Source organism: Pleurodeles waltl, chromosome 2_2 (assembly GCF_031143425.1).
Source record: "Pleurodeles waltl isolate 20211129_DDA chromosome 2_2, aPleWal1.hap1.20221129, whole genome shotgun sequence".
In the NCBI taxonomy this organism is placed as follows: Eukaryota; Metazoa; Chordata; class Amphibia; order Caudata; family Salamandridae; genus Pleurodeles; species Pleurodeles waltl.
In genome coordinates, this window is record NC_090439.1 from 975,277,935 (window position 1) to 975,300,373 (window position 22,439).

The window sequence follows — 22,439 nt, forward strand, 5'->3', positions numbered from 1 at the left end:
GAGTGTCTGTCAGGCTGAACAAATGTCAGCCTGACAGACACTCTTCATGTTCAGGTCAGGCAGCCAGGAGTGAGCCATGCGCGATTTGCGCAGACTCCTGGCTGCCTGAGCTGAACTTTGCTGGGCTGAGGAGGTCACAGCTCCTATGGGCGTGACCTCCTCAGCTCAGCAAAGGTGCCTCGAGGCCCTCCCCTGGGTGATGAGGAAAGCGTCACCCATTGACACTCGCCCTGGGTGCTTCAGGTTTAAGCCCTGAAGTTCCCAGGGCGAGTGTCAATCAGTGACACTTCATCACAGAGTGGGGTGGTGTCAGCAGGCTCACTGACCCCATCCCACTCTGTGACGAGGCTGGGACTGCTGCCTTCCCTCATTGGCTGACCTTAGTTCAAAAAGCCAATGAGGGAAGGCAGCAGTCCCAACCCTCCTGGGACCTGGAGGCTGAAGGTAAGTGTGTGTGTATCTGTGTGATGTTTTAAATTGAATGTTTGGTGCGCACGTGCATGTTTGAGCATTATGAGTGTTGTTAATGGATGTGCGTGCGTGCGAGTGTGTGTGTGTGAAAGAATGAGTGTGTGTGATGTTTTAAAATGAATGTTTGGTGCATGCGTGCATGTTTGAATGGAATGAGTGTTGTTAATGGACGTGCGTGTGTGTCTGTGTGTTATAGAATGAGTGTGTGTGTGCTTCCCGCCGTCCCCCTCCCTCCTAAAGCTGCCGGACGCCACTGCTTACATATGATCCAATCTCCCAGGTCACAGGTTTTGGCAGGTGCTTACAGATGACTTTAGGTAGCAGCATTGGGAATTACCTGATGCCCCACACCATGCTTTGTTATAACATTACTTCTCTGCTCTGCACAGTTTGTTTACCAATAGCACTCCCACACTTTTGTTGTGTTTGCCCTTCCCTTCTGTTTCCTCTTTTTTTAGGTGTTTCCACCTGAATGCTGTGTGCTCCACCTTAACTGTCTTATCCTGCCGTCTCCTTTCTGCATCGCAGATGGTCTCCTGGATCTGGGTCAGTTAGACCTGTGCTCTGGAGCATGGGCTAATTCTGATATCATATGAGATCATATGGTTATGATTCCCCATGAACAACTACTAAAATCTACATTCTGTTTCTTAAATACTTTACCCCGCTCAGGAAAACACATACCTTTTTTCTGGGGCAACTAAGCAATTCATATAGCGACATCCGCAGATAAGCGTCTGCAGCAGTGGTGTTATCCCTCTCTCGTGCTCTCCTCCTTTCCCCCCATTTTCCCTCTTCAAGGTTTTGGTGGTGAGTTGGACTGAAAGGCACTCAGTAATTGACCTCCCTCAGGGACTAGATTGGTGAATTATAATTTGTAGCCTGTCTCTAATGACCTTGCCTCCACCCAAGTCCTGATACCAAGGCACATCCCAAAATATAATCGCTGTCTTCACAATTACGTTACTACACTTACACAATGCACTCTTCTTTCTAGAAATCTCTCAACATAGACAGCTTGAATACTCTCTACCATTTTGTGGTAGGAGCAAGTCCGTTCTTAAATCACCTCAGCTGTTCTTTGTCTGCTTTGTTGTTTTTCCTTTTTCTGACCTCACCTTAATCGCCACCCTGCAGCCTACGAGACCCATCCAGAGAGAACATGAGCTTCGGAGAGGACCACGCCACCCACCCGTTTGTATCGCTGCTGCGTTCTGTTAATACTATTGCATGTCCACCTTCCAGAACCTCAGCTGTTTCGACTCCTTTGCCGATGCAACTCAGGGTGACTACTTACTCCCAACAGGCACAAAAAAATTACATTCACATAAGGATCCAGCAGCGGAATAGCCGCAAAATGATAACTTCCCTGCAAGGGATTGCAGATGATTATAACAAAAAGAAACTTGTGAAAGCTTTCAAAAATAAATGTACTTGTAATGGTACAGTGATACAGCATCCAGAATACGGTGAAGTTAATCAGCTGCACAGTGATCTGAGGAAGAATATTTGCCAGTTCCTCTTGGAGATTGGCATCATCAAGGAGGAACAGGTGAAAGTTAGTGGTTTCTGAAATGGCTGCACCACCACATGAAATATAGTGCATGTTTTAATATTGCCCACTTGGCTGTGTCACAATGATTCTTGGAAATAAACGGACTTTTCACCTATTCAACCATCAGGGGAGAGGATGTAACGCAGCGGTCAGAGCAAACCACCTGGGAGCTGGGGATCCCAGTTTGCGCCTCAGCTCAGCGTCCTGTGATTCTGGGGAAATCACTTAATATCCTCGTGCCCATGGACAGTGCCTTGATACCCTCACAGGTGATAAGCTGCACTATATAAATCTGCACAGACGCCCCAACATCTGAAGTTTGACTCATGTTTGGATGATTACAGAACATGCATAGTATGTAGGCTAAGAACACACAAGAAAACTGCTGTCAGATGGTAACATAAGACTTTTGTGAATTTTAGACATTTCCAATGGAAATGTAACATTGATTGTTTATTTCACCTTGTTAAAGATGTCTTTGTTGTATTAAACCTGGAAGGTTAAATGTTAGTATGTTTGCCAATACTCAACATACTCTCCTTTCTCTCTTGTCATCGTCATTAAATGGACACCTAATTGTTTTGTAACCCCTATACATGGTAAATATGGTCAATTTATGCTAAATATATGTTTATGGGCTTCCAAGTCTTCCCCAACAAATTCCCCCACCCTCACTGTCCCCCTCCCCCTTCTTTCCCATACTTGGTTTCAGCATACCCTCCTTCTAGCTGTAGACACATTTGTGTCACATGAATTCTGTAATGCCCTAGACTCCTTCTCCCATTTTGGGCATTGCATCCCCTTCTGGCCAATCAAGTTTTCTTTCTGCCATCTCCCCTTGTCACCACCATCAGATGTGCTAAAGCATGGCTCTACAATCTTACCGTTCTCCCTTGTTCCTCGCCCATGCCTTCATAGTCCAACACCACATAATCTTCAAGCTTATTGCCACAGCCACTTCTACTCAGCTCATCCTATAAACCTTACAACCATCTGAAAGAGAGCAATGGCTGTTCAGGGGGTGTGGTGCTCCGACCAGCTCCCATCTGCAAGATTCAGATCCCTTTCCGCTTTGAAGTTGGATGCTGTGGACTATACACTTCCATCTGGCCGAAGCCCATAAGCCTAACAGGACTTTCCTGGCTACCTTACACTGCTATTGCATGCCTACATTGTTCTAGTTACAAGTGCCATAGGCTGCTCCACCTTATCACCTTGGGTCCCCCTTATCTGCATCCCATTTTAACCCTATTTCCCCGCTCACTCAAACCAATCTACCCAATCTTTGCCTTACCTGGGCACCATCTGTACTGGTCTGCATTGCCCTCCCTACTGTCCACCCCGTAACCTACAAGGATTCAACCACTGAAACACTGCTAGAGTGCCTCCCATGCTCTTCCACCCGAGTTAGGTAAATGATTCTGTTCCGTTCAATGTACCATTTAATAGTTTTTAGTTATTATTCTAACACTATAATTACTCTTATAGTACAGCGGATATTTCATCATTGTGCTTTCATCTATGTCTTTTTTTGTTAAATAAGTTGCACCTCCACATCATCGTTTTGGTCTGTTTTTGATAAGTTAAGTGAATAGATTTATTGGTTATTTTTTGGGACAATGCTCACTGTGGAAATGTAACTAATGGCATTTAAATTGTCCTTTTAATGGTTAGAATGGTGTGAACATGTGTATGTGAAACCAAAGTCTGCTTACCCCTTTATCGCGAATGGTGGCACTATGAGCTTTAGAGAGACACTGGGTCTGATGTACACAGATTGGCGTGTGAGTAGGAGTGAGTTATTCTTGCCTGGCTTGCACATTCATTTTTTAGAGTAAGGGCCTGATTTAGAGTTTGGCAGACATGTTACTTCATCACAAACGTGACGGATATCCTGTCCGCTGTATTACGTTCTCCATAGGCCATAATGTAATCGTAATATAGCGGACGGTATATCCGTCACGTTTCTGACAGAGTAACCCCATCTACCAAACTGTAAATCAGGCCCTAAGTCAGGAGTATTGCTAGCTTAATCATGGACTTCAGAAGCAGTGCAAGAGTACTTCAAAGAAAAAGCTTTGTGAGTCAGGCTGTATTCTTGATCCTTCCTTTAACAAGCAGTGATGTATATGGTGTCTGCCCAGTATTATGAGGTGGGAACCTTACGTGCATTTTTAATGAAAGTATGTCAGAACAACGGATGCTAAAACAACGCATGCCTGAACAACGAGGTCGGAACAACGACCGCGTTGTTACCACTAATGCCTTTACAACGAATGCCGATTTTTCATTGTAAAGGCATTCCTGGGAAAGGCATCAGTGATCGGCATGCATGGTTCCAGCATGCGTCCCCCCTGGCCCCCCACCCCTAAAAATTACCGCGACCCCCACTCCCTCCCCTAAAACCACGCCAACCCCCCACCCTTGCCCCTAAAACTACCCCAACCCCCACCTCGTCCCTAAAATTACCTCGACCCCCACCCTGCCCCTAAAACCTAAAACCACCCCAACCCCCCACCCCGCCCCTAAAACAACCCCAACCCCCACCCCATCCCTAAAACCTAAACTACCCCATCCCCCACCCCTAAAACCACCCCTGCCCCTAAAACTACCCCGAGCCCCCACCCCGCCCCTAAACCCTAAAACCCCCCCTAACCCCTACCCCGCCCCTAAAACTACCCAGCCCCCAACCCACCCCTAAAACCTAAAACCACCCCAACCCCACCCCTAAAACAACCCCACCCCATCTCTAAAACCTAAACTACTCCAACTCCCAACTCCCACCCCTAAAACCACCCCAATACACCCGCCCCTAAAACTACCCAGAGCCCTCCACCCCGCCCCTAAAACCTAAACCCCCCCCAACCCCGCCACTAAATTACCCACCCCTAAAACCACCCCAACCCAAACCCCTAAAACAACCCCAACCCCCACCCCATCCCTAAAACCTAAACTACCCCAAACCCCACCCCTAAAACCCCCCCACCACGCCGCCCCTAAAACTACCCTGTGCCCCCGTCCACCGCCACTATAATTACCCAACCCCCGACCCACCACTAAAACCTAAAACCACCCCTACCCCCACCCCTAAAATTACCGCAACCCCTCACCCCGCCCCTAAAACATAAAACCACCCCAATCCCCCACCCCACCCCTAAAAACCTAAACCCCCCGACCCCCACCCCCAAATACTAAAAATACCCGACCCCGCCCCTAAAACTAAAAATGCCCCAACCCCCCTCCCCGCCCCTAAACCTAAACTACCCCGACCCCTAAAATTAAAAATACCCCAACCCCCCACCCTCGCCCCTAAAACTAAAAATATCCCTCCCCAAACCTAAACTGCCCGACCCCTACCCCAAAATCAAAAATACCTCGACCCACCCCTAAAACTAAAAATACCCCTCCCCTCCCACCCCTAAACTGCCCCGACGCCCCCTCCCCTAAAACTAAAAATACCTTGACCCCCACACCGCCCCTAAAACTAAAAATACCCTGACCCCCCCTTACCCACCCCTAAACCTAAACCGCCCCTAAAACAAAACATAACCCAACCCCCTCCCCTAAACCACCCTGACCCCCCAAAACTAAAAATACCCCAACCCCCCACCCCCGCCCCTAAAACTAAAAATACACCGACCCCCATCCCCTAAAACAGCCCCACTTACCTGACTGATCTCGTTGTCCTCCTCAGCCGACTCCCTTCTTCTGTGCCTTAACCAAGCATGTGCGAGGTTCAGCACATGCCTGGTTAAGGCACCAAACAACGAAGTCATGGTTAACGAAAGCATTGTTCCACTTTCGTTGTTTACGACTTCGTTGTTACGGAGTCGTGGTTAAGGCCGCTTCCCCATTTTTAATACTTAAATATTTCTCTGATAAAAGAATTCTCCACTTTGTTATGGTCTGTCTATTAACTGTTCTTAGATTTTGTAAACCTAGGGCAGGGAGTGTACCTTTACAATCTATAGATTGAAACTTTGGAATTCTTTGCAGGAAAATTCACTAAACAGATTTAGACATCTCAAAACTTGGCTCTTAGAACAAGCTTTTTGTTCCTTTCTAGATCTAGTTTTCTGAAGTTGAATATACTTTCAACAAAGCGCCTCGGTGAAAGTGTGCTAAACAATTGCAGCCTAGCATTACATCGATGTCTAGCTGGAAGATAAATAAGGTATTCTTCCTCTGGCTCGAAGAACAATCACAATAGTACACAAACCAGATAAACTGAAAGAGCATTACTGCTGTTTCAGGCCAATTCCACTGCTAAATGTCGAATCCGAGGTTCTGGCCAAGATACACTACAAGGTAGTGCATAAACCAGATCAACAAGATCTCAGGAGGCTATCTAACTATTTAGAAAACTCACGAGAAGGCTTCAAAAAAATAGTCATACAATCAGCAATCATACAGTTGACATGTATGCTAGCTACGATGTGGATTAGTGTTATGTCCACACCTATCTTTGGTTAGTCTGCTTTACAAAAACCCACTAATCAGAACAAATTAAATGGTGCCCTATTCTACACTTTACACTGTAACAGGGTACAATATAAGAATACCATATGTCTCTATCGCTCTTTGCACTGACCATTGAAACACTGAACCAATTACCTATTGGATCATACAGGGCATAGTGGTCAGAGGCAGCACTGGTCCAACACCTAAGACGGACATACATATTTATCTTCATGCCACAGACAGAGATCCAACTGTTAATAGTCTACTTTACATTATTACAATATTTGCCAAACAACATACATTTATGTTTACGCCGGGGCAAGTTACCTCTGTATCCAGTGACAGACTGGATTCCTGTACTGTGTACTAAATGCTTTAGAACACTCATTCTGGATCAGGAACGAGTCTTTTTACAAAAATAGTGGCTGTTTTGAGGTCTTTGTTGTGGGATGGTGGAGCACTGTAAATCTCGGTGACCACCTTGCAAAGGGGAGTGCATGTTGGGGAGATTGCCCTACCAAATATCAGAAGATATTACTGGACTTCCAGGTGATTGATAATACATTAATTGACATTAGCTCCTCCCCAGAAACCCTCCTTAACTATAGATATACATGCTATAGGAGAAAAATATTATTTAGGGGTCCTGTGCCTTGGAAAAAGATACTAACTCTCCTGACAAAGATTGTAGTATAGTCATGGACAGCCACACCAAAATATTTGAAATGTAAAGAAGCACCTACCAAGAAAAAACCCTGTGCTGCAATGGAATGCTGCCAGATTTTTGAATGGGATGAGATAGGGATTTTAGTATTGGCTGGTGTGGGGGATGCAGGGCTTAGAGGACACCAATCAGGTCTGTAGCAGGTGCGTCATAATGACGAATGTATAACTACAGGGTCCGCCGACCTCTAAGTCTTTATGATGCGATGGACAATACCATTATTTAGAACACTGGAATGTTGGGAGCTCCATTGATAACAATGGAGTGATCCATGCTTCTAATGCCCAGTAGAAGCCGAAGCTTCAACATTCTAGTGTTTTAGTTGACATCTGCTGCTGTGAACAAAGGCCTCAGGGAGCCAAGAAAATTTCAATCCCCTCCGGCTCTGTGAGGCCTTTGTTTTATTTATTAGAACATTCTGCCCTCTTGTGGCAGAATGTTCTAATAGCCTTATAGCCCTATGTTGCTGGGCTACACTGCTATTAAAGTCCTGCTCCCTTGTTAAAGGCCCTTGCCTTCTGCTCAAGCCCTTAACCCTGGAGCGTGCCTTTAATGGCAGGTAAAGCTCGCTATGGTGGGTTGTAAGGCTATAATATGAACTCACAGGACACAATCTTGGGTTGAGTATAATGGAGATCATAAGTTACGAAACAATTTCACAAAAGAACAATCGATAGTGTGCATTTGTACACTAGTTTCTATAAGAACACAATAATGGGGATCTTTTGGTCCATTTGATCCTCAGTAGCATCTAATAACATGGCTGAAACATGTAGACCAAGATATGAGTGAACATGAATCTTGGGTAACATATATTGTTATCTTTTAACGTTACCCAAGGTTCCCATAAGTCAATATTTCCCTTCTTGGTAGGGGTACCTTGAGGTAATTTTAATAATCCTGATAAGAACAACCAACTTCACTGTAATACAGGCGTTGTAAGCATACCCAGATGCACTAGGCGGCTCAGGTGGGAATCCTTTAGTGAAGCATGCCACTAACGGATGGTAGTGGGTGAGGGTTCTTCTAAAAGCGAATTAGGAGCCCTCGTTCAATCAGTCAAGGGATTGATTAGGAAAGAAAGTAGCAGGTTCTCTCTTGTTGTTTATAGAGATGGTGTGGAGGATAACAAGCCTGATGACGTTCAAGCAATTAGTAATCAAATATGAGCAGAACTTGGCTGAAAACTATCAATACTTACAATTTAGACATGCCTTTGTTGAAAAAACTTCAGTACTTCTACATTTGGGTTGAGGCTTCAAATTGTATTGTTAACAAGGCAGTGAGCACAAAAATAAGGCAGTGGTCCCACCCCCAACCTCAGCAGTCACGAAGGAGGTCCCAGAGGCTTTGCAATGTACCTATCTATAGTAGTTAAGAGAGATTTCTACAATTAGATAACATTACTAAGGTTTGTATTCTTTTAGCATGTACCGTGTGCTAGTACGGGATCATGAGAAGCAGCAAAACAGAGATGGAGTGTCTTCAATAGTATCAACATTTTGAAAATCGTGCTTCAGGTGCCAAGGACAACCCTGGTGCCACTATGAAGGGAACGCTTCGGGTTAATGCAAAAGTACAGCCTAATTAAACGATAGCTACTGAAGAGTAGATGGTTAAAAATGAGGACACCTGCATTTTAACAGCTTGGAGTAATATGTGGACTTAGGTGGGTGTATACTGCTAACCCTTGGAGTGCAGACATTTGGACAACCCACTGAAGTCTAAGGTAATAGCCCACGTATATAAAACCTCGATCCACAATCCTCCACATCCATGAAATGAACTAGATCTAAATGAATGGCTGCCAAATTCATTCACTGACCCCGAACTAGAAGAAGTATTAATCTTCTTCAGTGAGGTGAATTTATGATCTGGTTTTGGGATGTTAACGGCACAAACTCCAGTTTAGGTTATTGTCTGCACTCCAACAACATCGTAAAATTTGTAATGGCTGTAAAAAGGGGTAGGATGTTTACCTTCGCCAGTTTCTCAGGAATTACGAATGAAAAGCTTCCAAGCCTGTAAGGAGGATCCACCAAGTGAGAAATACTCATAACAAGTCATGATCCGGAACGCCAACTCACTTATTTGGAACAATTTTTTTTACACCTTTGCCCCAAAGTATGCAAATGTGGGGTTGTAAAATGTAATTAACATAGCTGGTATTTACGATTGTGCTCTAGATTTGAAATCTAGGGCAAGTAAAACATCTGGGATTAAGGGGGGAGGGGTAGGGAGTAAGGCAAGACAAAATATTACCACAATGAAGGTACAGCAAACTCAGTGCCCACATTGAACTCATATGGATGGACATCCCTACTCCGGTAACTCTGCTTCGAGGAATACAGTGTTTTGGATGTGGGTCTTTGGGGCCACATGGCTCAAATTTCCCAGAGGAGACATGACAAGTTCTATTTCTTCAATGCTTTTATTTTGGTAAAATAACTTCTGAGTACATCAACATCCACCAGCAGGTAGGTAGTACATCTCATTCCCCTCTTCCTTCCTTGCTCTTCGCCAACCGTCTCCCCGTGGAATCTCCCGATCAGAGAATTCCACCTCTTACCTCACTACCCCTAGAACCACGTCATCATGCTGTACATGAAACCATAACACATCTTCCCCCTTTATAACCCACCAAATATAACAAAATAACATTGCGAAAATAACTATGATACAACATATATACATATAGGAAATGACTGAATGATTAATACAACAATGTAGCAAATATAAAAACAAGAAAGGAATACATCTCATTCCCCTCTTCCTTCCTTGCTCTTCGCCAACCGTCTCCCCGTGGAATCTCCCGATCAGAGAATTCCACCTCTTACCTCACTACCCCTAGAACCACGTCATCATGAAACCATAACAAGACAATCAGAGGAACTTGTGAAAATAGGATTCTTAAGAAATCCTGTTCTTTAGAGATAATGGCAAAATATCCTGTTTAAATTTAAATATCCTATGTTAGCAAATGGGATGCAGACACAGCCCCTCCTGAGTACAGGCTTTACATAAACAGTCATAAAAGGGCATTTGGTGCAGCACACGCAGAAACAGAAACACCTGGGTTGTAGATTACATGTGTAAAAACGACCAGAGTAATTACCCTACTGATTTTATAACACTTTAAAAAGGGAATTAAGTGATAGGAGCCAAAAAGTGGGAATAAATCCACAACTTCTAGGAGAATATATTTTGGCACAGACCAGCCGCACTGTAACCAATGAATCATTAGTATGTTGCATCAAGAGTGGAGGTGGTTGGAAGAAGCTCCCTGTTCCACAGTAGACATTCCTTCACCTCCAATATAACAAAAGAAACTATGTAGAGGAAGAACAAAAAAGAGAAGTAAAGAAGAGTAGCACCTCTAGATTATACTAAATCAGATTCTGTGTGTGATTTGGAAGCAGGAAGGAAGGGAGATAAAAAACCTGCATACAGAGCTACAGGAAGATCCAGCGCTAAAAGAGGATCTTCAAGGGGCTATCAAAGAGTACAATCCCAATCAGATACGCCTTTAGTCTTAAAGGAAAATGTGTCACTCTATAGAGAAATGTCTGCTACTAACAAGAATCAGCTAATACGGTTTAAACCATTTCAAAAGCAAATATTTTATTTAGTACACAGCCTTTTAGGGAAGGACACTTTGGGAGAAGAGAAGTAGGGCAGGCAGTCCTAGAAAGACAATATTGTTGGGAATGCCCAACACGCCAACATATTAATTCACGGCATATTCCCAGAGCACCACACCAATGTTTACTTATTATTGGAATACATTTACGGAGAGTAGGAATGGATGTATTGGGTTCATGCATTCCCTCTAATTGAGGATACAAACACTTTTGTAATTGTGGCTTACTCAATTATGTACAGTGAAGTGACACCCGTATTAAACACTACGACTCAGTGCTTAATTTGTGCTTGTTGTTTCCGGTGCTGAGCACCGACACTTATTTGTGAGGGCTGGGGCTTATTCTTATGCCTCAAGCATTTGCTGCGAGCAAAAGTCACATATGTGAAAGACGGAAGAAGGAAAAACTAAAAAGCATCATAAAGGGAGAAAGTAGAAAGTTGCAGGATGAGCTGAAGGGGCAGGGGTGGCCTTAAATGGATTGAAGAGGCCCGAGATGACTTCAGAATTACGCTGCCTCTGTATTCAGTGCTTGCAGATTTCATTACAGCAACCTCTTGTTTAAGAGAAGGGCTTTGAGCTCCGGCACCTCCTAATTTACAAATTAAGCACTGCTACGACTACACTAGTAAGCAATGGTAGGATAGAAGTATTTTCACAATCAGGGTTCCTTGTGGAAATCCTTATAGATCAGGGTTCTCCATTGGTTTCGATCTTGATGGAAAAGATTTGTAAATCAATAAAAAAAAACTGAGAATGTTGCTTTTTTATCTTTAGTTAGATGGCTTGCTGGAGTGTTATAACACCACCATCAAAACCACATTGAAAAGATGGAATAGAATGCTCCATTTGGCCTTGTTCTCCTTGTGCAATCATGCACAAGCCTTTACTGGATGCTCCCCATTCGAGTTGTTGTTTGAGAGCAAACCTCTAACTTTATTAAATATGGCCTGGAACAGGAGGAGCAATTTAACACAGGAAAGTTCCTCTTAAAGCATGATATTCAGTGAAAAGAAAACATCAAAAATCACACACATAGTGCAAGAAATTAGGGAGAAAGTCCAAAGTAATCAAGGAGCTACATTCAGAATAATTCCAACTAATGATTATGTATTGGTATTACCATTCCATTATAATAAAATGCTGGTCAAACAGCGAGGTCCCTATAGAGTAACAAAAAGATTAGGGGAGGTAATTTATCAAGCTGAACTTTCAGAAGAACCTAAATAAAGATAAATATGTTGATTTCTATAAACAATTGGAAGGCCCACTCACACAGGAACCAGACTTAGGACAGGCCCTATTATCCTGAAAATCTGCGGTAGTGAGTCCCAAGTGCCCGCAGAAAGAAAAATGAGTTTGGTGACACAAAGCTTTGATTTTCACTCCCCAGAAGCAAGGAATTATTAAAATGTCTCTGAATTTTAAACCTTTCAATCTAGACGCATGTTGAAAGTCAATCGGCAGGCATTTGATAAGAAGTGCAGATTGACTTCTAAGTCATCATCTGGTTCTTCTGTTTCGGAGACCTTCACACAATTTTTCCATAAGTCAGCTTATCTCATCATGAGCAAAGGATGCTCCAGAACAATCTTGGAACATGCATAACAAATAGGAAGGACATTAACATCCTTTCGCCTCCAACAGAGATAGGAAGTGCAGGACCAGTGGCTTCTAGTTTCAGTGGATGAAAATGACAGGGATGTTATCAATCTGACTGAGTTTCTCTTGGTTGTCACTTTTCATATTGGTCATGCTAACTTAGACTTTGGAGGCTCTAGAGATTGCCCAGGTACTGTCATGAGTAGATCTCCAAGATGCATACTTTCATGTTTCAGTCAAACAAGGACCTCATTATTACTTAATGTTTGCAATCGGGGGGACGCCTAGAAAACTCAAGCAAGATGGCCGCACTTTAGTGCAGCTCCCCTGTCCGCGGGCCACTATCCGTCCATTATCTTGCACATCGGCGCTCCTACCTGCCATCTATCTGCATGACTGGAGCACGACAAATCCAGCCACCAGCTGAGCGGGAATCCCTCTAATAGCCATGATTTTCCGACTGACTGTGCGAGTGTCGCACGCGACACGGTGGTCGGCAAACCCAGCCATCAATTGCCAGAGATCGCAGCCTACCCTGGGTGGTTGATTGGCCCGGAGCGGCTGTGTGTGCAGAGACCTGCGTGGGCAAACACTTGCCGGGTTGTGCCCGTGGCCCTGACATGCCACCAGTGTGAGCGACGCGCCGGCCTTTGCTGACCTGCCACACCAGCGCTTGGGTGGCAGACACTCATTAGCGCATGAGGGGAGATAGGAGGTTGGCCCCAGTCTGATGAAAGGGGACGCTGCTGGATGCAGACAAGCCCAGGTGGTGCTGGGGCGGCATTGTAACACTCACCTGGATTAGAGAGGTAGGCCTGCTGCGGTCGCTCCCTTCATACATGTGAGTTGCTCGGGTGCCTGGCTGTAGCCTGCGATGCGGCCTGCCTGTTTGCCACAGGCTGATCGCTGGCCTGGGCCTACCCCTTGGTAGAACTAAGGAAGCGAAACAAATGCTGTGTTAGCGCTCCGGTCGGACAGTGGAATTGACACCCAGCATCGCCCATGAATCCTGTTTCTAGAGCTTCCCCTGTTGCCATACCTTGACCTGCATACCCTACCAGGCTCATAAGATTTGCCCACATATTATGTATTAGTTCAGGCATTAGAATACTGATAGTACAACTTAGCGTTACATACTTATACCATTGGCGCAGAGATAGCATGTACCTGATGATCTGGTCCACCTATTGACGCTCACCCAGAAGGACGCAAGCACTCCCACATTGGGGCCCTCAGGCCTCTTTACCCTTGTGGGCAGCGGGACCATGTTGCTGAGCCTTACTGCCTTTTAACATGTTACCAGGGGGTTGGCCCTGTTGCCGTGGGAGAGACTGTATCCGACATTCTAAGTTCCAACTCCTCTGGTTGGTCCGCTCCACGTGCCCGCCCAACGCTGCTACAAACTTTGTGACTCTGGCAGATTGCTACACAGACTATCTGTCATTGTGCACCTAGCCCTGTGAGCTGACGACACCCCCTCAGTGTGAACATCATTTTATACTCACCTAGTGCTGGGAACATCGCCTGCTAGATTGCTCTGTCGCATATTTAACCCACACTGTTAGCCGAGAGGTGTCCTGTGACCACCCCCGGGTGGAATACATTATGTGACCACGCACCACTAGGACACTACTGGGACTATCTGTGCTATATTGACACTTGGTAGCCCAACCTCTCATTGGCGGAGGTGTGCTGAGACCCCAAACACGTGAGTGCTGGTGCTCAAAATGGGGGAGGCCGACAAGACGCAACCGTGCTTCATGTTTGAAACCCACTGAACAACCAAAACTCCACATACGGGATCCACTGCGCATGAAATGTCTATACCAAGTGCACCCCCTTCAGCCCTGGAAGACATCCTGCTGGCAATGCAGCAGAGTTTACAATCAATTGACAGGAAAATTGATATTCTGAACACGCACATGGCTAGTCTGACCGCCAACCCGGACAAACTGACGACACGGATCACAGTAGCGGAGCAATGCATCTCCACAACAGAAAGCGATGTCCGCTCACTGCATGACAAATGGAACAAGCATTTTCAATGCAACGGGATCGCATCTGCTCGAGTTGGAGCTATTTGAGTTGTAAACTCCTAACATAACTTTTCTTGCCACACAAATTAAAGGGAAAAAAAAAAACGGCGCGATCGCGCTATGTAAAATGCAGAGCAATCGCGCTGAAATTGAAAACGAAAAAAACGGAGCGCGATCACGCTATGTAAACCCCAGCGCGATTGCGCTGTGGGGAAAATTAACAGATAAAGTAGTCCAGAAACCAGGCTCAAAACATCAAGCCTCGTATGTTTCTAGTAGTTTACCGGTGCTGTCTGTGTAGGCGGGCTAAACACCGGAAAAGGCAAGACCTATGCATATCATTCACAAATGAAAGCAAGCAGATTTTAAAGAGCAAGCCCAGGAACCAATGAAAGAGACTGACTGACCTGGGCATGGTTTGAAGCCCAAAGAGATATTACTTTATGGACGGAGCGCTTTGCGCTCGCCCATAAAAAGTACTGGCTGTGATCCCGGCCAAGAATGAAGATTTGGAGGCAACAGCCCACCGTAAACAATTTATCAATTATAGGAATCCCGGTATCAACCAAGACCGGCAAAATAGGACTGTATGTTGAAAATGTATTTAAAGACGTTTTTAGTGATGACCAATTCTTGGAAATGTTGATAGTGGAGCGGGCGCACAGATCCCTGGTGCCGAGACCCGTTATGGGGGGTCCCCTCCTCGCCCAATATTTGCCAGACTATTTAATTATAGGGACTGAGATGCTTTACTCTGCTTGTCGTGTGAGAAAAGAGACATTGCTCATTAAGGTAATAAAGTGGATTTTTGCCCGTATTTCACATCGGAAGTGCAGGCAGCTAGGAAACAATTTCTCCCCATTCAAAAGAAACTTCAACAAGAAGAGATTTTTGATGCCATACATCGAGGCACCACGAAAAAAAAATTCGACACTGCAAGCCGTAAAAGACTTTCTCAAAAAGCTCTCCAACCGTGGCTCTGAGAATCCGGATACTGACCTCGGCAACGAAAGTGCCTAAATGACCGTGCACGAGAACTCCTCTATGCTCCCTGTTCTCACTAACTTTACGGGTTTGGCGCCTGCTGACAAACAGCGTGTGCTCGGACCGAACATGTGAACCACTTCTCACAGCTACCTACTCACTTCCCTAATATGGTTGGCAAAACCGGACAGCGCTCCATCATTTGGGTAGGACTCCAGTGCTGAGCCCCTGGAATGTTCCCTAACACTGCCCGCCTGGCTGCTCCATGAACCCTGACCTTAGCAGTCGATACCAAATGTGTCTAGAAGTGAGTTGTTCTAACCTTGCTTAAGCCAAGAGGTATGATCGTTAACGGACTGGAGAGAGCATTCTTCTCCATCTCTCTTTATTGAATTAGATTTGCAGAGTTCAGATTTATCAGATGTTTGAGACAAGATGTTGTGTTTGTGAGAAATGTTTATCGGTGACATCATTTTGAGGTACAACCTGTTGCAGTGAGTCTTCCAGCAGCTGCTTCACAGCTCTGCGAGCTTCCCAGGTAATGCTGTTTGGAGGACGTGCAGACTTTTGTTAAGCCCTCGATCTTTTGCTATCTATGGGGGCACATTAGACTTATTCTATCAACTTAAATATTACATGTGGCAATCTTCCACTAACCTTCTTTATTGGAACTTATCATCTTAATATGGAATGGGAGAAACAGCTTAGGTATTTTAAGAATTTATATGTTAGACATTAATGGATACTCTAATTTAGATAGAAAGATTGTGCTGTTTTTGAATTTTATTGGTATGGAAGCTGAAAACATTTTTGAGATTCAGCTCCTATTCAACCTCCACAAGGAGTAGACATAAGATACTAAGGTCCATATTTATACTTTTTTTGCGCCACATTTGCATCATCTTTTGACGCAAAAGCAGCACAAACTTACAAAATATAATTGTATTTTCTAAGTTTACACCACTTTGCATCACAAAATGATGCGAATGTGGCACAAAAAAAGTATAAATATGGGCCCAAGACTGTATTACTGAAGCTTTAGATAGACTCAAAATGAGTTGAACAGAGAAACCACATGTTCTTGAAAGATTCAACTTTTACAGTAGACATCAACACATGATTTAATCTTTAGACTTATGTGTCTGCATTAAGATTTGTATCTGCAGACTGTGCATTTGCTGAAGAAGTGAACACTTAGAAAGGAGACCCATTAATTATTTGTTTTTCAAATAAGGAAATCCAATAACAACCAGTGCATCATCACAGCCATCTCTCCTGGAAACAATGGATATAGCCAAAAGTGCTTAACATTTAATGGCTTCTTAACGTTTGTTAAACAAAAGAACACTTTTTCACAACTGTCAGATAGTCTCAAAACATTGTGTAGCCATTGTGGGTCAAAACAAAAAATCACTCATCACAATTTAAGAATTGTGCTGCCAAGGGTAAAGAGTGCTTTAAGTGTGGAAAGATTGGTCATTTTGGGAATGTTTGTTTGTCTTATTTTAATAGAAGTATATATTTATTTCAAGAGGCTAAGAGCAATGAGGAAATTGGTGAGAGAAATGTAGTTTTATGTGCGTCTAATGTGGTACAATCTTCTGATGAAATTATACGTTTGAATAAACTCTCTGAAATATTAAGTCACAGTAATACTGAACAGTTTGGTGACTTGGTTGAAATGGTGGCTGTATCTTCAGAAGATTGTAAGGATGGTGTTATGGTTAAGGGTAATAAGGAAGCAGTAGTTTTAAACAAACTTAGGCCCTCATTATGGCATTGGCGGTAAGTGCAGCTTACCGCCATGCCAACTGCTCGAACATACCGCAACCACATCGGTATATCGCAACCCGTATTATGACACACACATAGAAATCCGTCACTATACAGACACACACACAAGTCCGCCAGCCCAAAGGTCGGTGTTAAACTGGCGGTATCAAAACCCACATTACGCCAACAGAACCACGTCCACAGCATTATGACCCACGAATCACCGCAGCGGACATTCAACCACGGTAAACCATTGGCGGTACATACCACCGCACTCAAAATGGACAGCCACATACAAAAAAACACCACATTGGACAATTCAAACTACACATCCCTGACACACATACACACACCACACCCCCACACCAATATAAAACACACACACACACACACACTACCCATAACCCTTTACGACTCCAAACAAAATTACAACTGAGAGAGGGAGACACCAAGAGCACCCACAGAACCAGAGCCACAGAACACCATCGCCCATACACCATCCACGCACCTCACAGCACACACCTCAAAACATCACCCCACACACCCTCACACACACCACTCACACTACACCCGTGGCACCACAACGACACCCCAGGTTCTCTGCGGAGGAGCTAAGGGTCATGGTTGAGGAAATCATCCGGGTGGAGCCACCGCTATTCGGATCACAGGTGCAGCAGACATCCATTGCTAGGAAGATGGAGCTATGGCGGAAAATCATGGACAGGGTCAACGCCGTTGGACAGCTCCCCAGAACAAGGGATGACACCAGGAAGAGGTGGAACGACCTATGGGGAAAGGTGCGGTCCATGGTAGCAAGACACCAGATAGCAGTACAGAGGACTGGCGGTGGCCCCCCACCTCCTCCCCCACAACTAACAACATGGGAGGAGCAAGTCTTGACAATACTGCATCCTGAGGGCCTGGCAGGAGTAGCAGGAGGACTGGACTCTGGTAAGTCAACTCTTTACTACTATCACCCCCCTACCTGCATGCCATCACAAGCCCCCACCCCTATCCTCACCACCATAACTCCACCACCTCTCATACACCCCACCATCACAACCCACTCATCCCAATGCCAAGCCCTGCAAGCCCCACCAATGCCTGGACACCCATCACAGACCTGCATGGACAACCATCACCACTGCATGCACACTTGAGACAATCACCTAGCCCACCAAATAACAACTCTCACTAAGGCCAATCTGCCATGGCAATATCAACCATAGAGGGCAACATACCCATGCACAAGATGACACAGGTAGAAACTATAACACTGCATTTACATCCCCACAGGTCCCCCCCAGAACGTCACAGGAGAGGAGGTGCCAGCAACATCCAGTCCCCCCACAGAAGAGGTCCACAGTAATGACAGCAGCTCTGCACGCCTGGATCAGGATGACCAACCTGGCCCATCAGGGACCTCCGGACAGTAGGTTACCCAGCCACAGTCCTATACCACCACAGAGTCTCCCCCTCAGGAAACACCAGCATAGCACCCACCCAGTGGGCCCATACCTCTGTCCCCAGGACACGTCAATCAACAGTGTGTCCAACACTACAGGGACCCCAGGACACCCCACAAACACAGGACGATCAGTGACCTGGGGTCAGTGGCAGTGGGCACACGATTCAGGGGACAGAGGCATAGGACAACAGGGAAGCTGGGAGGACTGCTGTGGAACAGGGGGGGAGAGGCCCAGGGAACCAACCCTTCACGAGGCACTCACCAACATCCTGGGAGCATACCACCATTCCCAGGAGACGATGGGCCAGATACTGGCTAAGTTGCAGGAAACCCAGCGGCTGCAGGAGGGCCAATACCTGGGGATCAGGGAGGACCTGAGGGACAGCCACACCACCCTGGTCACCATTGCAGGGGTGCTGGCAGACATGGCCAACACCATGAGGGAGGCAGTGGCACACCAATGGGCCCCTGACACTAGCCACACCGATGAACAGCCCTCCACCTCCGCCAACGCTAATGGACAGGAGGCGCAGCCACAGGACCAACAGGCCACCAGCACCCCACCCCCTGCAGAAGGAGAACCATCCCGCAAACGGTCCCTGCGATCCAGGCAGAAGCCAGAGAACACTGCCAAGACCCCCCACCAGGAAATGAGACTCTCCTGATTGTCACCCTTGTGTCCCACTCTGTTACCCTGCCCACCTTGAACTTCCATTGCTCCCCTTCCTATGCCCCATTGGACAATCCACCTGTGATACAAATAGACTGAACTCTATCCTGGACTTTCCTCCATTATCACCCCAGCCCATTGCCCATCCCCATTTAATTCTCAGCACTGAAATAAACACTCTCTTAAAAAATACAAGCATGGAGTTTGTCAAATGTTTGAAGGATGCATTTGTTTAACAATCTGTAGACATTGCAATTAGACTGTACAGTTATGTATACATAGGTATGACCTGTAATGTGCTGCAGTCAATACACCATGAGCCAGAGTAGGGCAAAAGGATCTGTGAATAGACATGTCATAGGGTACAGTAAGTGGCCATAGTAGGGGGAACAGCAGCCTGCCAGAGAAAAATCACTACAAAAAACTGCAATGGAAGGTGAAGTTACAGTGTCTTACCTGTGTGTCACTGGAAATACTGTCGTATGAAAGTTGCTCTGTTGTCCACATCCTCATCCTCTGCCTCCTCTTTGTCACTGTCCACAGGCTCCACAGCTGCCACATGCCCATCTCCAGCCCCATCCTCCTGCAGAAAAGACACCTGGAGTCTCAAGGCAAGATTGTGCAACATGCAACATGACACGATGATCTGGCACACCTTCTTTGGTGAGTAGCACAGGGATCCACCTGTCAGATGGAGGCACCTGAACCTGGCCTTCAGGAGGCCACAGGTGCACCCAGTAATTCTTCTTGTACCCCCATGTGCCTCATTGTAACGTTCCTCAGCCCTTGTCCTAGCATTCCTCACTGGGGTCAGTAGCCATGAGAGGTTGGGGTAACCAGAGTCACCTGCAAATATTGAGGGATACCTGTTAGCCACACACTCACCCTTAGGGCCAACCCCACACCCATATACCAACAGACACTGGGTGGGGACCATGGGCCCACCTATTAGCCACACCCGGTGCCTTTGGAGTTGAGACATCACATATGGGATGCTGCTATTCCTCAGGATAAAGGCATCATGCACAGACCCAGGATACTTTGCATTCACATGGGAGATGTACTGGTTCACCAGGCACACTATCTGCACATTAATCGAGTGAAAGCTCTTTCGATTTCTGAACACCTGTTCATTTCTCCCGGGGGGGACAAAGCCAATATGTGTACCATCAATTGCTCCAATGATGTTGGGGATATGTCCCATTGCATAGAACTCAGCCTTCACTGTGGCCAAATCCTCCACCTGGGGGAAAACAATGTAGCTGCGCATGTGTTTCATCAGGGCAGACAACACTCTGGTCAGCACTATTGAGAACATTGGCTGTGACATCCCTGCTGCCATGGCCACTGGCACTTGGAAGGAGCCACTTGCCAAGAAATGTAGCAGTGATAGGACTTGCACAAGAGTGGGTATCCCAGTGGGCTGACGGATAGCTGAGATCAGGTCTGGCTCCAATTGGGCACACAGCTCTTGGATTGTGGCCCTATCAAGTCTGTAGGTGAAGATAATGTGCCTGTCCTCCATTGTTGCCAAGTCCACCAGGGACCTGTACACGGGGGATGTCTCCATCTCCTAATCATCCTCAGCGGTTGTAATGTAGGGGGCAAAACAGAGAGCAGCTGGTCATTTTCAAACATATCCTCAGAGTAAAATGCATTGCATGTTGTGACAGAAACAGTATGTTTACATGTAGTCCCTAAATGTGCTCCCTGGTGGTGGCGGACACCTCTGTGCAGGTACAGCTGCCCCCCCATACCGGCACCGCCCTCCCAGCAGCCCCTCAGCGTGTTTCCTGTGCCCGCTCACCCAGGAGGGTGGGCCTCCCCTTCGACCCTGGCACCTCAGGCCCTGCCCCAGTGAGCCCTACTGCCCTGAGTGAGGAGTCTATTGACCTCCTGCAATCCATCTCTGTTGGGCAGTCAACCATAGTGAATGCCATCCAGGGGCTGGCAGGACATTTGCAACAAACAAATACATTCCTGGAGGGCATTCACTGGCGTGGCGGCCTAACAGAGATCATTCCAGGCTCTGGCCTCCTCCCTGATAGCAGCCATTGTCCCTGTCTCTAGTCTCCCCCTCCAACTTCCTCTACCCAGTCCCATTCCCCTCACCCTAGCCTATCCCAAGCACACCATCAGACCAGCATGCACCCAAAACAACACACAGGAGTGGCTCAGGCAAACACAAGCACCACACATCATCCCACAGGCACTCACACAAACACCATCCAGAATCAGACATGTCAACATCCACTGCCTCCACTGTGTCTCCCTCCTCCTCCTCGTCCACCTCCCTCCCAGTTGTGTCTCCACTCACACCTGCATACACTACATCCCCATCAACTACCTCCATCACGTCCCGCCTAATACTACACATCCCTCACTGGCAGTCACCACATCCATGCACACATCCCCTGTGTCCTCTCCCACTGTAAATACACAAAAGGAGAGCAATGGGAGTGTAACTCGCCCACACCACCTCCCAGGCGAAATCTATATAAACACTAAAGGTGTGGGATAGTAGGAACTGAGGGTGGAACTGGTTTAGTCTCTGTTCAGTGCCCGATGTCGGTTGGAATGCTAAAATCCTGAGATGGGATAGTAATGGTTGGAGACTGTCCAATCATGGGGGTGCTGTGTAGTCCTGCAGGGGAAGGGGGAAATTTCCTTTACGGACTAGGTGGTCTCACACACATAATAGTGTCTTGCTTCATCATTTGACCACCTAGCCCCACCCAAGTAAGATGATACTGCTTGGGCGGACTCAACCTCTTGGTTAAAAGAACCAGAGGGAGTGCTGAAATTAGATTGCCTGGATAATTTACAGGGATCCAGAATGGGTGAATAATAAAGTAAAATTACCGAACATGTCACCAGTGATTGCTACTCATTTTAATGGTGGTGCATGCTGGTAAGACTAAAAATAAGGGGGAGAGGCTCATTCAGAGAATAATGTCTCTTTGAGTCTATAAAAGAAGTGTATCAGACCAACATGTTTCTGCCCTCACTGAGTGCTGGTAGGTCAGGGGCATTCGTCAGGGTCGGAGCACACGTA

At 46.1% G+C, this 22,439-nt stretch overlaps 1 pseudogene; it reads left to right on the plus strand.

Annotated features, from left to right (window-relative positions):
* Positions 1–1,701: 1,701 nt before the first annotated feature.
* Positions 1,702–2,044, plus strand: LOC138274405 (eukaryotic translation initiation factor 1b pseudogene; annotated as a pseudogene).
* The last annotated feature ends 20,395 nt before the right edge of the window (positions 2,045–22,439 follow it).